This window comes from Hippoglossus hippoglossus, chromosome 20, assembly GCF_009819705.1.
Source record: "Hippoglossus hippoglossus isolate fHipHip1 chromosome 20, fHipHip1.pri, whole genome shotgun sequence".
NCBI classification, from domain to species: domain Eukaryota; kingdom Metazoa; phylum Chordata; class Actinopteri; order Pleuronectiformes; family Pleuronectidae; genus Hippoglossus; species Hippoglossus hippoglossus.
In genome coordinates, this window is record NC_047170.1 from 18405052 (window position 1) to 18429461 (window position 24410).

Here is a 24410-nt window from a genome sequence, read left to right on the forward strand (position 1 = left end):
CTAAGATTGAATGTTAGGAAAGAACGTGCATTATAATGCAAGCCAACAACAATATAAACAAATGATCTATGAATAAATACAAGTTCAAATTAGTTCAAAAACTATATTTAACTTTTTCGAAAGAATGTTTTTAGTTTTTAGTTATTTCACCAAATCCTTTACTAACTATTTTTAATCGTCAGGATTTTATTCATACTACAATTTTTTGTATTTTTAACATTTTGGGAATTTTTGTTGATATATTCCACAAAGTTTCGAGGATATCTTACGAACTATTTCCCAAAGATGTACCGAGACATTTTATAAATAATTTTACTCTTTAAATATTTTATTCTTTTGTTCTTTGAAATGTTCCGTTCATTAAACGCGCTTCTTAATTTGACGTGAATAAAACCCCACAAAGGAGACAAGGGTGTGATATCGATTCGGTCACACGTGTTCCCCCCCGCAACAGCAGAATAAAAGACATTTGTGAGAATTAACGAGCTGATTGGATTATGCTGCCGCGTAAATTTCCTCATTCGCTTCCCTCACTGTGCAATAACCGCACAGTTTATTCATACAGACGTGTTGCCAGATTAATTTTCCACCAATTTTCAACAATTATCATTATTTGGGGGGGGGGTTTTATTCGAGATAAATGAGGTGAAGGAAAAAGTCTTGTTGGCCTCGGCGCTGATGAACACACAGACACAGCTCCCTTATTAAGCCGCACTTCTAATTCTAAGAGCGCTCTCATTCATCATTCATAAACATTTGTTTTGTGTAGCTGTTGCGTTTGTTTTTTTTTCAGGCTTTGCTTCTTCACGCCCCAAGGCTTGTTTTCACACGGGGAAATGTGTCCGTTGTAAGATCGGGGAGCCGCTTCCCTCCCGCAGGACTCTTTAAGGTTATTTAAGATGCATCCAGATGATGCGTGCTGGTGCTAATGCCCCCGGATGTGCTCCTCCGTCAGGAAGAGTGCGACGCCTCGTCTCTCTTTATGCCGTGTACACATTCAATAACACACACGGTCACACACAGGAGGCCGCACGACAACCACACCGTCTAATTTGTCGGTGGAGCGCTCCATCCTCGCTGATATCGCCCATTAAGCGTGGCTTCTGCAGCTTCGCCGGTTGCCATGCCAACTCTTGTGTTAACCACCAAGCTAATTAGCAAAGTGTCTCGTTTTCCCCTCGCTGTTCTCCTCATGTTTTTATGCATTGGTACACTGCCAGTCAAAAGTTTCCGAGCAACCAATATTTTAGCATTTTTTGGGGGTTTTGGAGAAGATCTCGAGCTCCGTGCAGCTTTTAAAAGACATAAATTGCAACGTACACACGAGGAATAATTGCATCTGACGTAGGAAATGTTTGAGGGGTTTTTAAAATGGAAACTGTCTAATGAACTGCAAATGTCAGACGTTGGATTCGTCAGATCACAATACACATTCCTGCCCTGGAGCGGCCCGGTGCATGTAAACGCTCCTCAGCTCCGACGAACCTCTTAACCCTGTTGTGATGGTTTTAATAAAGGTTTCCGACCCTCGACACGACCCATCAGCCCGACTTCCTGAAGTCTTCTCTGCACAGTAGAGTTTCTGCTGTTGGTTCTCCTCGTGTGAGGCGGTGTGAGCCGGGCCTTCATGTCGGCCCCGTGTTAACGCCATGCAGCCGGAGAGCAACTCATGAACTCGCTGATGCTGCCGTGGATCTTTTTCTTTTTTCTGGATCACACTCCTCAGTTTCCCGACGCCTTTTGATAGCGAAAGCACTCACCGATATATTTCTTTTTTTGGGGCCTATTTCTCTTCAAGTCAGTCTTTCATTCCTCTGAGTAATAACAGCTCGCCTCTCCTGTTGTGAGCTGTCACTTCTGCTCCCGTGATGACTGCTGAGTGCCTCCGAGTTTTCTGGCAGCGGCGTCAATCGTCGTATTTAAGAACCTAATAATTGACAACCCCTCAGATCCTAATGGATCTTTGAACGTCACATTTCACCAGTTTTAATGTTCACCGAGAGTGTTTACACACTTCTTCAGGTTCAACTCGAAACGGCAAAACACGGGGTGTTAAAATGCAGGAGCGGATATGAAGATGATATAAATTAAATGATAAGAGTAACAAGCATAAGTTCCGTGTATCTTGTGTACACAAACTCTTTTGCACATAGCTTCACTGTATCTTGTGCATCTTTCCCTGCGCTGTGTACATCCCAGTCGCCGTATCTGTGATTGTATCTCTGTGCTGTATGCAGGCGTTTCTCTATACACCGAGTGCACTGCGTCCGAGAGCTGTGACGCAGCAGACTACAGAGTCGGAGAAGGAGACGCCTGCACTCCGACTCGTCTTTCTCCTGCAGCTGCAAGACGTTTCCTATCAGTGCAGATTATTCCCAGCTCGGCCTTATGGCTTTCATGTAAATGTCAGTGGCGAAGGCGTGTCAGCGAGATAAAAGCTCAGATAGCAGACCGGCGTCAAGGCACGTTCAACAATGCAGGGGTAGATGTAGAGAGCAGGAGATTGTATAAGTGTCAGTGCAGGGTATTGACAGATGCTGCACACTGAGCGCTATAGTCTCCCTGTGTAGGATCGCACCGCCTCCCCCCCCCCCCCAATCGAAATCTTATCTCCCCTAGTTTCGTCTTTCCTTTACTTTCGAGATGAGTCGGTGACTTTTGATGAGGCTCCTGCAGCGAGTGACACCCTGATTCATTCCAATTTTCCGTAAGCATCTTTTATTTACTGGAGGCAAAAAAACTCACGAAGCAAATTAATTTCCAGACTCTTTCCTTCGAGTGCTGCGGTACAGTCGCAGTATCTAGGCCACTGCCCCGCGCCATCAAAACAAATACAAACTCAAAATGAGACTGAACAAACTTGCTTTGCGAAGTGAAAACGAGCGTCTTCCCTCCCGCTCAATCAAATTAAAGCCACGTGCCGCCGCCGCCGCCGCCGCCGCCACAGCATCATCAGCGCCGAGGCCAGGACGCTCCCCCCTGTCTTCCTGTCTCACTTGACCCAGACAATCCTTTAACCAATGATGCACATGATGCGGTCCTCAGTGGGGGCCGCGGCCCTGGCGAGCTTCCCTCTTCACTCTGAACTCTCAGATGAGGTCGCAACCCGCTCTCTAAGGGGGCCACGGCCACAGATGGGGCCCGGCCGCTCCCGCCTTCGCCGCCGAGTTTGATCTCGGAGCGGAGTTTGAGTCAGAGCGGCTCCGGAAATCAGACCCCTCGAAAAAAAAAACGGCTCTGTGTTTACGTTAACTCTCAATGGTTGGTTTCACCGAGCGCCGGGGATAATTACCGAGGGTCTTCCTCTATTGAACGGTAATTACAAAAGACAAATAGACTGCAAGCAACTGACTTCCTGAGGAAAGCAGCCCGCTCCCGGTGCAGCGGTGGGCGGTGGTGCCCGCCAAGAGCCGGTGTGTTTATTGGTGCTGCTAACCACTCAAAACACTGGAGTTAATCGCCAAAAGGTGCCTGATTAAAAATGGAATCGCTGAGGGAATAATTATCCACTTTACTGTGTTGCAGGACCGGCTTTCTTTATTTTTACTGAGCGCAAATTGCTCACAGCGTAAGTGAGGGTAATAAATCAAACACCTTCAGAGAGCCGTACTCTGGAATCTGACAATATCAGCGCTGAAATCTACTCTTGCACATCTGATTGCAAACTTTTCTCCCCCCCCTCCCCTCTGACCTTCAGATTAATATTATAACGACCTCTGACAATCTGCCATTTCCGAGGCCGACCCAGTGGCAGGGTGCACGGTCAGATATGGAGACGCCACATCATCGCCGTAATTGACTCCTGTCCAGGTCTTGACTGAAGGTCACGTTGAGCAGCCAGACAGACGAGTAATTAAAATCTCCTCTGCTCTTTAAGACACTCATTGAAGTCCACCCTTCATTTGGAACTTCATTAGTCATGCTACAACTGGCCCGGGCGTCATATCGTGAAACTTCCCCCGCCGCACATTTGCATTCGCACACAATGTATAATCATTAGCAATATCCCAAGTAATTGAAGGTGGCATTTGGGAAATGGTTACCTGACACTGACAAGCGGGGGATGGAGGGCGCTGTCAGGGAGGTGCCAGGCTCGTTACCGCCTTCGCTTCATCAGTCATCATCTGTCAGAGCGCGATGAGCGGGAGGTTAAAATGTTCGGCTCAGATCCGACTGGACGCTCGTTTCAAAACGAATCTGCGATGTGGAAATATCTCGTACCTCGAAAACAGCCGGCGCTAATTCTGACTGAACGTCCACGCTCGTCGAAGTTATTCTCGTACTTTTTAAAACTTCTCTGGAGCCATTTTTTTTTACAGAGTTAGAGGACAAACAAACGCAGTAAACACTTAAAACACGAGGAGAAGTCACGTGTTCCCACTGGAGCACGTGAGCTGAAGTTATAGTGACAGGAATCAAACAGGATAAAGTTTACAAAGTAGTGATACAGGGTATTAGATGAATACATTACAGGGGCTTTAAAAGATAAATAACCAAGATCTGTTGTTTTTATTTATGATAATGTCCACTGATTTAGTTTATCCCTCTGAAAATGTCCCGTGGGAGATTGTTGTTCCGTTCCGTTTAGATCTTATCTAAAATAAAAACTATAACGGCTAGAAACATTCATTATTTTTGTACCAGCAAGCTACAGCTGCTGATATGATAAAAACCATAACAGTTAGACGTTCATTAGAAATCAGGGGCTTCCTCATCATGTTACACACTCATGGTTACATGCATATGCTGCAAAACGTGGAGGAAGCAGAGAATGTATGATGAAATATTGCAAAAAAAACATGTCCGATTTTTGTATTTCTTTGAATTTATAACACAATTTGAGTACTTTTATCGTTTATTATGGTTTATTAACTTACGTGACCTTGTAGCTTAGGTTGTACACATTTTAGAAAATGTGAAGCATTTGAAGATTCTCCAAGAAAACACATCACAACAAGCGAACATCCCACTCTGGACACTGGAGGATCACTTCTATTGATTCCGATGGGTTCATACAACACACGTTAACTTTCAAAACAGATGTTAAACTAATTGTGATTTCCCAGCGTGCAGCGATTCTCTCTGATTCCACGTGAGAATCAAACTGATGAAAACATAACGGGTGCAACTAATTCTGAGAAATCGTTGCCACAATCCAGCAGCTCTGTTTCCGTCCAGCCCCTGAATGTGAGTGTGAAAGTGTTAGTAAACAGAAAGAACACACACACACACACACACACACACACACACACACACACACACACACACACACACACAGACAAATGTGGGCTGACCCCCCCCAGTACAACTTCTCAGTGGGACGCACTCTCATAAGCAGCAGCTGTTTCCCCGTGTTCTCGTTTACATCGTTCACTGTCGACGCGGCTCTGCGACGCGGCCGCCAGGACAAACTTTTACCTTTATCGAACCTGGCAAATAAAGCGATTGTGGCTCTGATTTTGACACAACGCGTCCGTAACTGGGAAACAGACAACAGGGCACATCCGGGGCGCACGTACGGGCAATCACACAGACAGCTCTGTCCTGGCCGGCTGTGGTGAGTGAAGGGAGAATGGACACATCACAGCCGCCTGCGGTGCTGATGGAGCCTGGCCCATCCGTGGCCTTGCCAATCTGTCATCCACTGCAGGGCACACACACACACACACACACACACAGAGAGACACACACACAGAGAGAGAGACACACAAGTCCACACACAGTCCGCCAGCCAGCCCATGAATCAGTCATCTCCTGCTCTCCCGCGACCTCCACTCACCGCCGTTCGTTGCCTGACTGACAAAAGCAGCGGGCCCGGCCTGCCACAGCTCGGCTCCCCTCCTCTCCGCAGGATCTTTGATTCCTCCTGTGTGACCCGGAGCTGCAGGTCGGCTTCCCTGCCCGGCAGTGTCGCCACCGGGTCTGACCAGGCGACGTGCGCACTTCTCAGGTGCATTGTTGCTTGGGTTTACTCGGAGAGGTTAGGACAACGGCGCTCAGGCCACATCCATACTAATACGATTCCATTTTTAAAAAGAAAATGATTCGGGGGGGGGTTTGTGTCATGCTTGCACGCCTGCAAATACACATCACGTGACCATTAACACTGGACGATGTGTCGGTGTGAACAGGAAGTAGTTTTGATAACCGAAACAACAGAAATATGAAAGTTTCGATAACTTTTAACCTGCTAAAAAAGGCGATTGACTCGTTTCCGGTGCGTCAGGTTAGACGTCATGAACGCATCAAAGGCCGCGGCGCTCTCTCACCTCGCCGTCGTACCAAATTAACACTTTCATGCAGTTGTCATGTTTCCATTTTTGACGTGTGGACGGAGGAGTCACTTGACGTTCACGTTTCAGACACATATAAGCGCTGTGCCGTACTGCACCGTAAACCCAGCAACGGTTTCATGTGTTTTCAAACCAATACGTAGCCTTTAAACTCAGGTGGTGTGAAATACCTGCACGTGGAAAGTCCAGGTTTTTCAAGAGAGCTGCAGCGTAGTTTGTTTTGAAGGAATAAAATGAACCTGGGCCGTGTAAACACAAGAGTTTGAAGAGGCAGATATTGGCGTCTCGCGACCAGCAGCTCGTTAGACCCAGAAAGCAAAGAAAAAGGAAAATTAACGGGCAAAACTTCATATTCAGCTTCTTCTTCTTCTCTCTGTGTGCTCCCGACCTGTATTAACAGCCGAGCGGAGGAGCCTGGATTCAATGATGATTAGTGACAGGGAGTCAAATCCGAGTTATCTGCCCGACCACCCGCCTCTACCCCCCGCAGCCCCAGCCAAATCTCCAACCTGGCAGGATGACAGGTTACCAAAACTTTGTCAAATTAACAAGCTACATGTGACTTGTTGTTTACCGGCCCCGCTCGGCTTATAATTGGACAGTGCCAACCTAAATGAGCCAAATGCTAAAAAATTCCCCACGGCAAACTTCAGCCGTGGTTGACAGAAGGCGAAAAAAAAACCGTGCTACTTACAGTATCGATGGCTTGTCAGATTAAACACGTCACATTATACTGCACTGTACATTTGCAGCCTTTCATGAAAACCGCAATCTGCAGCAGCAGCGCGGACGTGATTCAGAATCGGATTAGCTGATTTAAAAAAAAAAAAAAAAGCACATTTCACTCCCAGACGCAGCAGAATTGACTCTGGTGATCGAGCAAATGTTTGTGCAAAGACGGGTTTTCGCAGCAAATTCAACCACTTTCCTTTCTTTTTTAAAGCCGAGATGATGGGACCAGAGTGGAAATGAGCACTTACGCAAGCGTAACAGTTGCTGCACATTCTGTATTATGTTGCCTGACAGACTTGTTTTGCTAAATCAGAAACAGAGGTAAGCAGCATCCAGACCCCCCCACCCCCCCACCCCCCCTCCATCTGATGAATAAAACATTTCCAAAGACAATCAAACTCTCTTTGACACATGCGGCCAAATCACGCGCCTGCCTCTCTGATGGCTCTCGGCTAGAAACGCCGGCTCCGTCTTTGTTGAGAGGAGAGTCGGGGAGGAAGTGAGGGAGAGAAGCTCCAAGTCCATTATCTGTTCCCTCTCACTGAAACAACGTGGCCTCCCCCCCCCCCCCCCCCCTCCACCATCACCTATGGACTTTCTCCCATGGTTCAGCAGCAGGGAAGTCTGATAATTGGTCGGACTGCTGCACAGTCAGAGAAGCGCTGTTCTTTTCTTACCTCATTAGAGACACCCGTACAGCCGCATTGAAATTTCAATAAGCTTTTTGATTCAGGCCACTTTGACATTTGCAGATATTCTATTGACTGAATTCTCTTTCCCACCCGGGGACGTGGATCGTATTTGATTTGCCCGCGCGCTCGTACGACCGACTGAAAGGAAAAAAACGCAAAGCACGTTGGAAATGTTCCGTTGCTATAGAGTTTGATCTGAACATTATACAGACGCTTGGATTGTGTTTTTGCCGTATTGAACTAAACTCTTTTATCAACCTACGCCCTGTTTTTACACTCCTTTCTTCGTGGAAAGGAGGCTTCACTTTCTCTGCACTTTACGGTTTGTTTGCACGTTAACGCACAAAGTGACGAGGCTTCTCACACGAGGACGATGTGGCGGTGAAACGCTGCGTCGCTGTGATGTTTGGACGTTTCCAACTACAACTGACTCTGAGGCGGAGGATGAGGAAGTGTTCACAGGATTTACGTTAGCAAACATGACAGTGTATCTTAGATACGGGTGCCTCCATCTTGTGTTTTTGTCTATTCACAATTGGTTGGTTGAGCGTGTGAACGTGAATTAGTTGTAGGAAGTTTCACCCTGTTTTTATAATCGAATAACTAATTAGAACCAAACTAATTACAAACACTTGAATTCCGTGTGATAAGAACAACCTAAAATGGCCGTAACCATCTTGAGGTTTGACTTATGCTGTAGCAGACCACCAGGGGGCGACCAAGAAGATTTAGCTTCACTCGTAGGGAGCTGTCATCTTTACGTCCACAGTTTTGAATATCGAGCAGCAATTTAAACATTATAGAGGAATATTCTACTGCCAGATTTTAAAACCAACAGAATAACACCTGATGTAACAATAGATAAAGTAAAATGTATTAGATAATACTTTGTTTTACTGATGTTAACACGTAAGCAACACTTTAATTGTGTGCATCCATCATCTGTATACCTCTATTCTTTTAAGGGTCGCACGGGGGCTGGAGCCAATATACTTTTAATCTTTTTCTAATTTAAAAGCATTTAATATGGAGTTTTAACCTGCTGTCGAAGGGAAAAAATGATAATGATAATAATAGAAAAACTTGATTAATACAGCACAACTCATGCATAAGATGTGATTTGCATAGAGGCAATAAAAACATTTATGATAAAACAAAATAAGAAAAAAAAGTTGTTATTACTTTCTTATGAAATGTAGCGTAGTATTAAGAACTTGAGTAAATGTTCTATCTACCCATCTATCTATCTATCTATCTATCCATCCATCCATCTATCTATCTATCTATTTGTTGTTTTTATGAGTAGCACCAGCTCCACCTCCGCTCCTATGAGCACTGAGGGACTTTTCTCCTGCTCTGGTCTTCCATGTTCCCTCCATCCAAACAGCACCTGTCCGTCTTTACACCGAGGACCTGAATCAGCGCTGCCTCCCGTCTGTTTTCTCCCTGCATCTGCATTCTGTTCTCACGCTGTACACTGATTAAACTCTCTGTGTTTAACTCTCTCCGCCTCACTGGGGGGGGAAACCAGTAAGAGGGAGAGGGGAGAAAACATAAACTGCCACGTGGACAGATACTGATAAAGCAGAATTATCCCAACTCGCTCTGTATCCATCGCACACGCCCTCTCATTATGATCCGGGCTAATGGACATATTTCTCCTCTGTGTGTTGGTGATTATATGGGCAGGATGAGCCCCCAGCATGCCCCTGTTTTGGTCCTGCCATTTGCAAGGCCTTGTGGGACGTGACTAATGGAGTGTTGTGCTTAAAGGATTGTGGTGTCTGGTGCGAGTGTTCCCCGGGTCGTGGTGAAGTTAATTACCTGGGATTGAACAGTTACTTTGTCCCTCTCCGGGGATCCAGTCAGCAGACAGGAAGGGAAAGCGATGCGTCTTGAACCGGCCGCATATATCCAGGTCAGCGTGGAGGGAGAAAACAATACGTCTCTTCCTCTCCTGCGTTAACCCTCCTGTGTGTCCCTGTGATCTCCGCATGCGGCTTCAGAGCCAGACTCATCTCGCCCGAGCCATAGGACACCAGTATCTCCCCTCGAGGTGATACTGGGAAGCTGATGGCTTCTTTCTTTCTTTGTTTACCGTGCGAAGCAGAGGAAAACATGAGCGAGCTATTCCCAAATTAATTACTTTACAAGGAAAAACCAGCATATAGTGGTTCATATTTGTAATTAAATCCATAAATAACAGCCCAGAGTTTCCTCAGTCCTGTCTTATTTAACGTTATACTGAGGCTAAAGATAGCTCGACGCAGGAGAGGAGTCAGCAGCTCCGCGAGTTACTGATGAACATAAAAGGTTATAAAAAAAAAAGGTGAAATTTAATACCATGCACAGATTTTTTTATGCAATTTATTATTAGTGCTGATATATTCAGGGATCCTCACTTTCAGGTTTACCCACAATTGAGTCCTGAGCCCCAAAAGTTGTTTTTCCTTTAGCCCCAGATAGTTATTCACTTTGAGCGGTTTATCAATACGTAACTGAGTTTTTAAAAAAGTACGGTGATTGTTTGTATCCTTAACGAACGGAGACCAATCAGGGAGGGTTCTACAGTATATGAGGAAACGCTTGTGTCTTATTGGCTGACAGGTCGCTGGGGTCACCGTGTCAAACACTAGCTCTACAATCATTTTTCTCTGTTGCTGAAGCACAAACATCCACAATGGAGCATGAGTTGTTGCTCTGTACTGTTCACACTGGATCAACAACACATCATTATACATTTAATATGGTTTATTGATATAAAGGCTGAAGTAATATGACGCTAACCAAGTAGAATCAGTGCAGAAACACCTCTTTGCTAATTATTGCATTTTTTTACTTCCCCCGAGAAAGTTATTTAGCAGGTTTATGCAAAAAAAAAACACGTTTCTCAGAATAATTTGTGGATCTTGATAAAAAAAGATTCAGGCATTGATATCTAATAGTCTGGTGCAGATTTGGATCTGGTGATGGGGCTCGATGGGGGGGGGTGCACTCTCCTGACCCTCCAGTTGAGTGGAGTCTGCATATGGGAGAAGACAATGGAAGGGAAATGGTCTATTCAGAAATGTTTTGATGGAGAAGATTATGGTTAATTTTCCTGTGTCGCAGATTCTAATGTTGCAGTGATTTGGTGAAACCTGCTTCATCTTTTTTTTATACATTCTCAACCCCGGAGAGGATTTAAGATGCTTTAGGGAAAGAAAAACTCATAAAACTTTGTCCGGGAGTCTCCTGGATGGAGAAGGAAAACGACTTCACTGCTTCCTCAGATAGCAAAGTGTAGCATCGGAGAGACTTTCAGCGTTTCCTCTTAACAACTCCAGGTGTTAAACACTCGCACCTCCGACAAACCGGAAACCTGCAAGAAAATAGAAGCCAGCCCCGGAAGAAATAAATAAAAAAATGGCTGAATGGGGAGCGAGAGAAAAAAATAAGAAATAAAATATGAAAAAAAACGAAGAAATCCCTATGAGCGTTGGAGCATTTATCAGGGGATATATTTCCCCAACTAGTTGGCAAGTGTGCAACGAAGCCTGCCACAGTGTCACGCCGCACTGTGGCTTTTAATAGGAACATGGCTTAAGAGGCCCTTACATCTTTCGTTTCACTTGAAGTTGTCACTCAGTAATCCCTCGGTAAAGTGTAATGCCGCTGGATTAGCGCCGCAACCCCAGATTTCCAAATTATCATCTGAAAAAACCCACTGAATGATGTCGCTAATAGGAACAAAATTATGCAAAAGAAGAAGAAGAAGAAGAAGAAGAAGAAGAAGAGGGCCGTTTCTTCCCCCCCGCCCGCCGCGCTCCTTCCACACTCTCTCGATTCGTCACGTCACTTTCTCTCCCTGTAACTTTTAGAACGGGGCAGATTAGCGCGCCGCTGCGTCGATGTCCACTCGCTGCTCGGAACCAGTCAAGAGGAAATTAAAAAAGAGTGCAGATGAATATATACAGCATCGCAGGAGGATTTATTAATAGGGGGGGGGGCCAGTCTCAGTCCATCTGCGGTCGAGCTCAGGCCTAATCCTTCCCTCCGACTGAATGAGACTGTACAAATTCCCCATGATGGCCCACGTCAACAGCTGCCTGAGTGGGTGGAGAGGATGAGAAGCGCAGGGAAGAGAGAGAGAGAGGAAAGCATCCAAGGCCTCCTCCCACTGTCCACACTCCCTGGAGTCATCTTAACCAAAGCCCAAACCCAGGCTGACCATGTTTGTTGTGATCACTAAGCCCGGAGACTTCCACTCTCAGGATAAAGATGATCTCCACCGGCCCTCCTCCAAACCCACACACCAAGTCGGACTTAGATTCTGTCTTTTTTTAGCCAACTCTCGCCGCCTGCCTTCCTCTTCTCCTTCACTCTTACGCCACTTTCATGTTCTATCTGTGTCTCTGTGCGAGTTAAGAGCCCCGCGGAGACGTCCCTCCTCCCGGAGTGCATTCCAGTCCATCTCCACCACGTGCACGCGGGGATCATGTGCTGTCTGTGTCCGTGCTTTGTCAGATTGTGCATCAAAACGCCACAGAGGGCTCGGCGACTCCCCCCCCCCGCCCGCCGAGGGATCAATGCTCCTGGAGAAAGAGACGGAGGGAGCAGACATGTTTTTGCCGTTCCACTTCTTTCTTCAGACACAGCCAGGGGACACGGGAGGAGGGATGATGGTAGCTTCAACCTGCCCTCGCAGCACAATTGGGCTGCCTGCCACGAGCCCCGTGATTTATGATGCCGTCAAAATGTACACTGTTTTTTCTCGTGCTTCACCGAGGGGTCACCGTGTTGTCTTAGATGCCTCTATCTCCCCGACGCTCTCACATCTAAAATAGAACAACTAATCTCTGGTAGTCGGTGTCCATTTATCTGCCGGCCCCCTGAATATAATGTTAAAATGCAAATCGCCGCATTTTCAATATGCTTCCTGGTTGCTTGATGCTGTAATGGAGGCCATTCACCGCCCTTTGTTGATGGGAAGGAGCAGAATCTCAGACGCTATACGGCCACGTAGTCTTCAGATGTTGGCACCAATTACGACAGAAACCTGCAGGGCTGCACATCTACATATAAGGGAATATATGACTTTGAATATCACCTTAAATGGCGAAGCGCTGAATTCACGCCTCTACATATGCATGAGGCTGTGCTTTTCAGACCTCTGAAGACGCGCTGGAGAAAACTCCCACACACCCGGGGAAAGATTCCGGAACGAGTGGAATGATCGTCGTTTAAACGGGACACTTTTGTTTTTGTGCGTCTCCTGCCAGATCCTGAATGCAACACGCAGAAAGTGTTTAGATGTATGGCGAATGCATTCACCCCCCACTTCCTGTCTACACGCTCATCCACACCTCCCACCCCCGCCCGGAGCCGCAGCACCACCAGTTCATCTGCAGCGGCTCCCTCCAAACGGGGGGGGGGGGGGGGGGGGGGGGGGGGGGGGGGGGGGGAGAGGGATTTCTCTTCCGTCAAAGGACACGGCTCAGCTTGGCCGATTAGCTACGCTCGCTGAGCGCGCCCGGACGCCCAGGCCCTGCCGCTAAAGAGGTGGAATGGATTCGGCTCCTGCGGGGGGAGGGGAGGGGTGGGGTAAAGGGGTGGAGGGTAGAGGGAGGATTTTTATATTTTTTTGCAGACGCACAGGGCAAAAGCTGAGGTTGCATGCTAATAAACACAGGGTGTCACAGTGTCATGCAAATATAAACTCCCCCTGGCAATTTCCCTGCGTGTTTGATACACTCCCTGCGTGCCGCTCCGCCTCACTGTTGTGGAGGTGGCCTGCAGTACGGCTTCCACGCTCTCTTTTTTAGTTTCTCTGGAGCGTGAGGTCCCCAAATCCGGGTCTAAGTGGCATTTAAAATCCTTTTCAAATGCCTCACTGTGATTTATTGAATGGCATAACTGAACTGTCTCCAAAGTGCCAGCCCCCCCTCCCCCCAGCCCCCTTTAAAACTCTGACTCTGTGAGAACTTCGGAGCAGCCGAGTCGAGGCATTTTTCACGCTGTTCCATTCGTTTCTCAATAAACATAACAATTGGGACCAGATGATGTTTCCTCACACTCATGTGAAAGAGAAAGGTCACGTCTCTGTGACCTTTCTTTGTCGGGAGTACGAGTGTTTGGATGTAAAGTGTTCCCGGTCTGGGATGAATTAGTGCGTTGGCTTTGAAACGCTCGTATTGACTAATCTGCTGATCGGCGTGAGGTGTGGCTGCCGTTCTGTCAGCAGAGAATTATGTTGATTATTGCACAATGTGAGAAAAGCTGCTCCAGAAACAGTTATTGCTCTGCTGTCCTCTGCAGAACAGAAACCCCCCCCACCCAGTGGAGAGCAATCAGAATATGTTTCTGTGTGGGGGAACTGAGCAGAGATGGTAAGAGACAGGTCATAATCCCGGCTTTGTGTGTGTGTGTGTGTGTGTGTGTGTGTGTGTGTGTGTGTGTGTTTCCTTTAAATAGGAAAGAATGTGCAACACTATTCGCTGACAACTTCCTGCCGAGGCTGAAAAGGGTATTTTGGTAAAAAGGTCATCTCATTATTGGGAATTACCAGAGGAGGCCATGTGCTGATGTTCTGTGTGTGCACACGGAGACCAAACACGAGTGCAAAGACCTTATCACTTTTACAATTTAGTAAAACGTGCCGGGAAGAAACAGAACTAGGTCCGTCTCACTGTTTAATTGGCTTCATTGTAGGTTTGGCCCATTAAAATATGTTAACACTTTATTTACAGGGAGGCACTGGAGGATTTACCAGTAAACTAAAATGTCCTTCTGTTTCCACTTTGAACGTCCACTCTCACAACGTCCAGGTGGTGCAGGGGGCGCTCACGAGGCGGTTCCACCTCGTGGAGGTGTAGTACCCAAAATATAATGTTTATCTTACATTTTATTTTATTTTGTGATGTGCAGAGAATGTTTTTGTGTGAACGTGGAATAAAATCGCTCCTGGTCCTCCTTTAGGTGGACGTTCAACTTTGTCCAACATCAAGTGTGGATGCTGGCGTGATATTAGCAGAAATCTCCCTCCTGGACATTAGTATGTTTTTAATTCTCACGTGTAATCAATTACTATATTAAAATAAAATGTTTCCTTTTTTAGAAGCAGGTGTAAATCTGTCGTCCCATCTTTATTTACAGTTTAGAAGACTTTAGTTTCCGTGTGAATGTTCGGCTCACTTGTTTTTGCTGTTAGCGGCAAATGAAGGATAAAAATATAACGGGAGCACAAAGTTAACTAACAGCAAACATAATGTTTTGTTATTTGCTAAAATTAGCACCTATAAGCTACTGGTGGAAGCCGAACAAGTGAGGCTGTGATAAAATCCCTTAACGGACTGAAGAGAACAACGCTGCACTTTATTGCTAATGAATTAAACTTTTTATTTGCACAGTCGATCATGTGCCCGCTTCGTCTTTCTCGCTTTAAGCTATATCCAGCGACTCCAAGGGCCCTAAGGTAGATTTATCACTGCGATGCCGGACAGAGAAACCTTTAACACCGACTTCTTCCCTTTAACCAAACACTATCTGCAGAGTTTTTACTCCCCGTGCAAATTGTCCTCTGCCAGATCACATCCAGATCAGAATTATAAGTGAAAGAGTGTGTGTGTATATACGAGGCTTTAATTGCACTCTGCAGAGAGTTCTCCTCACAGTGGCTCTCTTATTCCCTCACATGTACCAGAAGTAGTGTCACATGTTCTGCAGTCATTAAGAGGAGAGTTATCTCAGGACTCATGTTCAGCTTCACGTCGGATGGAGAAGGGTTGAATCTGTGTTTTAAACTCTCTCTCAGTCGTGTTCGGAAAGAGAGGAAGATTTCACAATTTACTGTAATCCACCAATCTGCTGCATCCTCCACCTGCCCAGTGTTTGCAGAAGTACTGTGTTTCCATTCAGAAGGACAGTGTCTGCTCTTTATCCTGCTTTTCTCAGAAAGTCAGCTTGGTCAGCAGTGAAAAGAAATGTGCATCACATAGCCGTGTCGAACCCTTGAGCATGGGAGAAGACAATCTGCCATAGAGGGGAGAACTTGTGACCATCAGCTGCTTTAACAAACAGTGCAACGATTCAGGAGAAGGCCTCTGAAGATAATTACACCACGTACTGTATATGTGCAATAAATACATCTGAGGCTGAATGGCTTCCTCGTGCTGAGCGCCGCCTCGTCCCAGGCGCACAGCGACAGAAGGAACCCGCTCGACTTCAGGCAGAGTTCCAGGTTACGCAGCAGACGCATTATTTGTGACTCGGTGAATATTTATGCGACGGCTTTCCTCCGAGTCGCAGGATCCAAAACATTTTGTCGTGCTTTTATTTCTCTTGGGAGTTGGGGAAAGTATGTTGATGGAAAAACTTTAAACTTTGCCTCACAGAACAACGGCGCGTCTGAAATTCTGTCTGAAGAAAAAAAAAAAGACGGTGATATCTGTGATATGGGTTCTCGGGCGCCTGACTCCTCTGTGCTCCCTTGTTCACTTTCCTGTAGCGTATTGATCTTTTCCCGGGATTGTTTATAGGACTCTGTGTCTAAAAGGGGACCTATTGATTTCACTATTTTGGGGTTTTGCCACAGAGGGGCTCTAAGTCTCACCTGTAAAATTAAACGTGTGATAAAATAAGTCAAGTTAATCGCACATAATAAGTCTCCTAAGTGGAAGAAAAACACATTCGTAGTCGTATTTTTGTTACAGGACATATTTGGTGTTTCTGCAGTGATTTTTCTACAGATGAAAAACGAACCGGGTGACGTTTTTCTTTTGTTTAGAAACGTCGGCTGATCGCTGCACATTCTACGTCTTTTAATCCAAACAAACAAACAAACAAACAAACACCGGGACAACTACTGTAAGAGAGAGAAAATAGAAATCCACTGTATCTTGTACTTAGAGGTATAAATATGTGATGCTAATTTTAAAACTGACCTAGTTTGAAGGATAACGCTGAGGATATCTTATATTTTCTTAATTTTAAACGAATTGCATGCAAACAACCAAAAGCAACACTTAAAACCCAAAGCTTCATATAGTGTGATTTTATTCCTCTGTGTCTAGAAACTATAAAAACACAGCATTGGGCCTCGGTGTTGCACTGGGTGACATGTTCTTTCATCACCATGAATATGTATTTATGATGATGTTCCATGTACGGCAGCATATGTGTGTGAATCCACAACTGAAAATAGGCCCTAAGAAAATAGTTTAAAAGATCTTGCACACCAGTTTTTTTAATCATCACGCACAGAAACCCTGGAACCTTCTCAACCCAGAGTCAAGAAGTGAAGAGGATTTCCTTCTCACTTATGGAAAAGAATCACGCTTCGTCAATTATTCTCTGAGAAATCAGTGAAAATATGATATAACGTCCTGGATCCAGGCCAAATTTTATGGCTTCTTTGTCCTTCCACCAATTTTTGTGCAAATCCGTTTAATACTTTTTGCGTAATCCTGCTCAAAAACAAACAAAGGGACCGGGGGTGAAAACGTGACCTTCTCTGCGGAAGGTAATGACGGATGCAAAGACAACTGGCTCTGATCGGGTCGGACGGATTCACTGTTTCCAGGCGGCGCGAACGCACCTTATCTTCCACTTTTATTGTCCTCCTCACGCAGACTGACAAGTCGAGTCACAGATGAATGAAATATGGACGTCTGTAAACAGAGAGGCGCCGAGCGTCGGTAACAAATAAGGTCGGATCTTCAGATCTGCTGCTTTTGAACAGCTCCTTTCTCTGACAAATCCGGGAGTATCGCAGCTGTCAGGGATAATAGGAGCATGAATTTGTACTGAGGTTGCCCTCTGCATCTCCTGTCTACCTCCGTGCCCCATAAATGTCATTTTCCTCTAAAGTAACACATGGTGCATGAGGATGAATATCTGGGTCTCCTGCTGCACCGTGAGGAAGTCTTATACAAAACCAATCCTGCAGATACTTTAGGATTTACACAACAATTGCTCGTAATTTAATAATCCAAGCATAATTATTTAGACTGCGTAAACCCACAGTAATCTAATCTGTGCTGCCACAGTTCTGTGAAAAAAACACAACAACACAACAGATTTCGAACTCGGTGTTTTGCTCTGTTGCTGCTCTGCACAGCTGTGTGCGACGCTGTCGTCCATAAAGTTGTTACCGTCCACGCAGAGAGTCTGACCTCACGGTTTCTGCTGCAGTCACGTGCGTACCCACAATGCAGTTCTCTGTCACGTGGGAACTTGTATTTCACTCTTCAGTCTGTGAACCTGTCTCACTGAACGTGCCACGACCTTCATAATTTGAATCTGTGGAAAAAACGCTGATCCTGTGATATAATTCATCTGTGTTAATTTTTAACAGCAGCACCGATTACAACGTGAGGACGAGCACTTTTTCTGTTTTTTTTTAACAAACAGCAGATTTGTCACCGGGACAGAATCGGTGTGTGCAGACGCTGCTTCCCCAACTGTTGTGATATGTTTACGGAGGCAGGCTGTTAAATAAACTGCACAAAATACTGAGGCAGTGTAAGCTCATTCAGTGGCAATGATGCAGTCAAGGGCAGCGGTTATTCATCCCGGGCTGATCTCCTGATAGAACGTGATGCCAAATGCAGACATCCCCTTGGCTCGCTGCATTCTGCGCTATAGGCAAGAGTTTGATGTTTGGTTGAGAGGACAGGACAGCAGCAAAGTGGATGCTTGGAGCGCTTCCAGGGATTAAACTCATGAATCTAACAGCAGCCAGTGGTCATCATGACACAAACACTGCATGGGTGGTAACGCGTGCACAGCGTGGGGGCTTTGGCTCGGAAAAAGGAAAAGAGAGAGGGAGAACTGAAACCATAAAACGCCTGCAGACTTTCCCCTTCCATCTTCATAGTGCACATTTTACGTGCACTACATTTTTATTAGACGTGACATATGTTTTGTGGCTCGCGTCTCGCGCTGAAGCCGTGTTTTGAAAAATTATGACAGATTAAACGATAAAGGATCGAGTTCTGTATTCCAGCGTTTAAAACCTGTGAGTTGATAAATTATGATTCCCACTGTTTTTATAAAATATGAAATCAGGTTCCAAAGGGGTTAACGAAGTGGAGGAGCGGCTCATTTTTTTTATTTCACTCCTGTCGTGTTAAGATCACAACTTAATTATCCCGCTATCTTTAGAAATCATACTTTGTTTACTTGTGTGTAGAATGTAATTATCTAATCGTGGGGAGATAACAGCGAACTGCCTTCGTGACATCAGAACTTAATTATGTGAGTGTGGTTGCTCGTTACCTCCGCGACAATAAAACATCTCACGCTCGGACAAAATGTCACATCTCTATTCAACAACAGTGTGTGTAACTGGCTTTGTGTTAAAGGTCAGCGCGGGAGACTCACACAAACACACACGACTAACTGGGTATCACTGACATTATTACATACATTTAAATAGTAAACACATGTTTGTGCATTGTCGGGATCCTTGAGTTAAACATAATAACATTTATATTGTGTTTCTTCTGTCGTATCAACAACGCAAACAACACATTCAGCTGATTTTTCTCCAGATAAGAGATGATGATGTAACTTCAGCAGCCAGAGACAACTTCCTCTCAGCGTCTGCAGCCGGAGAACTTGACTCAGGCGTTGGACCAGCAAACACATGGAAGAGCAGCGAGTCCAGCTTTAAGTTGAACCGAGAGAAACAACTGTGAAAGTGCGTCTGGGATTCCCCCCCCTCGCTGCATCGAACACTTATGAACCCTCGTCTCAGGATGGGAGGGTCACGTTTGTTTTGGAAAAACTTGGCTGTGCGATGAAGTTGGCGCGTGGACGTGAAGTCAGAGACATGAAACCAAAACCACATGATTCCAATCTGTCAAACTGCAGACTCTGCAAACACCTGAATTATAGTTACGTCATAAAGTTTCAGTGCAAACCTCTGAAACCGTCGCACACACACGTTTGCCTCGTCTACACAATCGCAGATATTTTTTAACAGATACATTTCCCCCTCTGTTTCGTAAGAATCTCTGTTTTAGTGACTTAAACAGCGTTTACGTGGACGAGAGGCTTTTCCGTGTGGACACGGCGTCAGACGTCAACCAGATCTTTAAAAATATTAAGCTTTTGGCAGAAAGTTAGATGCACGCGACCTGGTTTTGGTTTTTTTTGACCAAAATCGAATGTCTCTTGTAGCCAATCCTACAATTTAAAGGGGTTTCTCACAATATTGTCGTTGCTTTGGACAAACTCAGCTTGGGGCTCCAGACAGTCGCCTGCTTTGCTTCCCTATGTAACAACATGTCAATTTGACTTTTATGGCACATTTGCCTTATTGAATTCTAACGTGAGCTTCCTCCTCGATCTTAAAACCTTAAAATTGACAAAAAGACAGTTTTTCTCCATCGTTTAATCGTGACCATGAGAGAACACGACGATTCTTTCCTCCGTAATTAGTCAAACTCAGACACAGTCATGGTGACGCTTTGACAGAGTTTATTACAAACACACAAATATAAGAGATTACAGTGAGTAATCTGGTCTGGGCATGGCCGCTGGATGAAGCATTTATGAGCTGCATTAGTTTGATTACTTTAAAATCCTGCAGTTTACAGGCTCGCTCAGTAATCAGATTTCCATCCAGCCCTCTCCAAATAAAAAAAAAAGGCAGGGACTCTGCCATCACGGGGCCGTGAGCGTCGATGGACCATAAAGATCACATGACTTCTACACTTCTACACTCTCACCACCTCAGCACCTCAAGTTTCGTCTTTCAACCAACTTTAAATAACAGAATAATTGGTTCGTAGAGTCGAACCATAGGAGGCTTAAAAAAAAAAACGTAGCAGGCTATGAATTATTATTAATTTATTATTTTCTACTTAAATTTGAACAGGGACCTGGGCAGGATTGATATTCTTTTGATATTTTGCACCAAATTCTTGTAAAAATAATTAATGAATTCAGCAGATTAGTATCGATGAGTGTGTGAGATGTGGATCAGCTCGATGGAACTTCAGGGGCTGAGGTCGAGGTGTGAGCTCCACTGAGGACGTGATGTCATCACCACTGTCCTTTTGTTTGTTGGTTTGTTTTTAAAGCTTTTTAAGATTATGCAAAGTGGACCAATTAGCACAAAACCCTTTTTTTTTGTTTTTTACATTTCCATTGATTTCTCAGAGAATAATTTGTGGATCCTGATAAAAAATGGATAGAAAAATGGATCTGGTGAATTTAAATTGTGGTTTCATGAGGAGACTGTCGGGCGGAGATATGCTCTCAGTGCCACTCTCGTTAAAAATGATTAAACCCCAATGAATACAATTAAGCAATTAACACGTTTCAGACTAAAATATAAAAACAAAACGACACAAACAGACATAAATACTCTACAGTAGCATAAGTTATGTCTTCATTGCCGTGTGTGTCTTCTAGGTTGTGGGTTTGCATTGGTGCACATGTACCTAATAAACGAGGTGATAACGAGGCGCACGTATTTACCGCTAATAATTACAACCACCAGTTGTTGTGCAAGTAATAAAACCAGGAGTAGAACTTGTGATGAGCTGTTAGCAGCAGACACAGCAGGGGGTATTAACACAGAGGCAGCAGAGCCACGCATCCTTCACGTTATTGTGGTTCACGGAGTTGATTGTGTTGTTGTTGGAGCTGAACTAAGTTTGTGCAGGAGGATGAAAACAGGAGGAGCACAGTTGACAACACTATAGGCTGTGTTCAACGTGTTAATTAGTCCTGATATAGCTGCTGGTGCATTTATCCATTTACCTCACACAGAGCAAATTGAATTATCTGTTGTGATCACACGTGATCTGCGGCTCACGGGCTTTTCCTTACCAAAGTAACCGAGTATTGACTGATGGCAAAGCCACACTCAACCTCTGACTCTGCAACTATCAATCAGGAAGCGTGTGCACGACGGAGAATAACGAAAACACGGGAACGAGGCGCGTGCACAAACGCTTCCTGTTATCAAATGACCACCACGCGCCACAGCTCCAATCTCCCGTCCGTCCATCTTCCTTTTGTTTTTGTCCGTCGTGCGTTTTTCTTTTTTTTTGGTGTATATATATATACCTCCCCTCCTCTTCTCTCCTTTCTTTGTGTGTGTGTGTGTGTGTGTGTGTGTGTGTGTGTGTGTGTGTGTGTGTGCGGTGCTGGGGACTGCTGAATGGCAGCCAATGGGAGGGTTGAGTCCCCTCAGCCTCCTCTCAGCCTCCCTGACATCCACACAGCGAGAAGTGATGCAGCGCGACTGAGACGCGCAGTTGAGGTGGAACAAAACGCGCACACACACACTCACACTCACACACACACACACACACTCTCTCACACAGACACGCACACACAAAAAGAAAATCTGCAGCGAACGGATACACTCCTCTTCTCCTCCCGACACCACCAAGCCCCCGGAACATTTTTTTTTTACTCCGAGAATAAACTTCATTATCAGGTGAGCGCTGCTTCTTTAACTCTTGGCGTCGTTTTGTGCCACATTACGCGCTCGGACGCAAACCGGTGCACGGTGCCGCGGCTGCAGCCTCGTGACGAGTCGGGTTTTATTCTGTGTTTCATCCCGAGCTCCTCTCTCTGTATTCAATGACTAGATGTGAAAACTGCTGTGTCGCGTATATCAGGGCGTGTGCGTGCGCTGAAGTCCGTGTGCGTCGCAGACTAATTAGTGGGATAAGTCGAGGCGTTTGAACTGGAAATGAGTTTGCGTTGGGAAGTTGTTTGGTTTCCCCGTGTTCGTTGCGTGGCCACAGTGCGGGTCAGCTGCTTTCGGCAACTTTTGCGTTTGGTTGCGCGTCCTCCGTGCGTCACGCTCATTCATGGTGCGGACACGGAGCGAAGACGTGCCCGTTGCACGTTAGCGCTGAAAGTGACGCGGCCATGCGGGGCCTGAGCTCCTGATCCACCGCTCCTGAGCTTTATCCACCTTCACCCCCCACCCCCACCCCCTTCACGCTTGTGTGTGTCCGTGGATCCGCTGCATCCATCCACACCGATGATCCTCCTGCAGCCGGTGGCGGATCCACGGGATGCGGGTCGATGCAGGTGGGACAGCGCGCTGTGATAAAGGCGGATGACTTGTCTCTCCTGCAGTCCCACATTGATGCTCTGCTGCCCTTCTTCTGTCCTTCCAGTTGGAGATCAGCTGCCTGTCTTGTTTTCTGCTCTGGGTTGGGTGGTGGTGGTGCAGATGATGGTGGTGGTGCAGATGATGGTGGTGGTGGTGGTGGGATCAGAACTCGTGGAGTTGACTCAAGTTTTCTAAAACAACATGTCCTCCAGCGTTATTGACAACAACATGATATCAGTGATGTGGCTGTGAATATTTGATGAGCCTGCTGAATAATGCAGGCCGGGCTATCAAATAATTAACTTGGCCTCTTTGCTCAGAAGTTGCAGGTATTGACAAAGTGATGGGGGTGGGGGGGCAGGACCTGCTGATATGAATCTTCCAGGCCTGTTGCCGCTGTGCAATCCTGAAAATTGAATCCATAGCTCGGGAAAGTTCCGCTGTCCTTCCTGTCGCCTGCAGATTGCTCCATGTTAGTTATTGCACCAGCCTGAGGTAATGTGCCGGAAGGCGGCCGAGAAGTTGTTTTGGGGGAGTTGTCAAACCCCCCGGGGGGGGAACATCTAACCCACAATGAGCATTTCTGTGCACACACACTTTTTAAATTATAAACAAGGACTCGTGCTCACGAGGGGAGATTGGGCAACAATGCAGGGTGTGAGTAAAAACGAGGCCTGGAGACGATTCCCTGCTTCTTTCATTGTGCTTTTCGTCACTGGATCCACTTCCAGCTTGTTTGCATGAGGCGGAGAGCAGCTCGGAGAGAAAGGAGATCGACTGAGCCAGAGCAGGTTTTGTGGTCCAGGTTTTTCACACGATGGTTTGAAGTTCAGAGATGAAAGGGACAGAGTAGAATCTGTGACTGATCAAAGTCATACAGAAAACACGGCAGGTACTGAATATTTAACGGCTCTGCAAATAGAATTCCTCTATGTGTGTGTGTGTGTGTGTGTGTGTGTGTGTGTGTGTGTGTGTGTGTGTGTGTGTAGGGAGCATGCAAGTGTTTATGGTCCGGAGTGTATGACTGCCTCGCATGAAGACGTTAAAAGTGAGATTGCAGAGCTGATTTGACAGGCAGGGGAATAGACACATCAGAGACGTGCGTTTTTTTAAAACCCCGAGCTCAGATTACAGTCGACAGTCCCTCACATTTCATCTTTCTCATCTTCCCCTTCTCCCGAATACCTCCACTCCGCGGGTCGTGCGCTGCAGTTTAGGGGATATTCCAAAAAAGTCTCAATCTGCCGGCTCCAGCCCGTCCCCGTCAGCCGTGACGTCACGGGATGGCGGGTTTACCCGACGGCCAGACGACGATGACCGGTGACCCGAGTTGATTACATTATTTGTGCTCCAGATGGGCTGCATCATTTTGATGTGTCCCGCTCATAATAGTGAATGTTTCGAGTCCTCTGCACGGCGGCATCTGGAGCTAATAAAACCACAGCCCAGTGGCTGCTGCTCACTGCGAGTCTCTGTGGGGGACGACTCCGGCCTCGGCTCCTCTCCTCCAGTCTGTGTGGATACTTGCGGACATTTGTTGGGCTCAGATTTGCAGCGAGTGGCTCGAGCGCGTGTGTGCTTTGCTTACAAATGTCTGAAGTCGGTGGCAGAGAGCACCCCTGGGCC

The 24410-nt window shown here is 46.0% G+C and overlaps 1 protein-coding gene across 1 annotated transcript in view; it reads left to right on the plus strand.

Moving 5' to 3' along the window:
* The first annotated feature begins 21863 nt into the window (after positions 1-21863).
* LOC117753737 (cadherin-6-like) overlaps positions 21864-24410 on the plus strand; it is a 46127-nt gene continuing 43580 nt past the window's right edge. The window contains exon 1 of the mRNA XM_034572024.1: positions 21864-22154. The gene's annotated coding sequence lies outside the window, so the exon portion shown is untranslated. The remainder of the gene's footprint in view (positions 22155-24410) is intronic.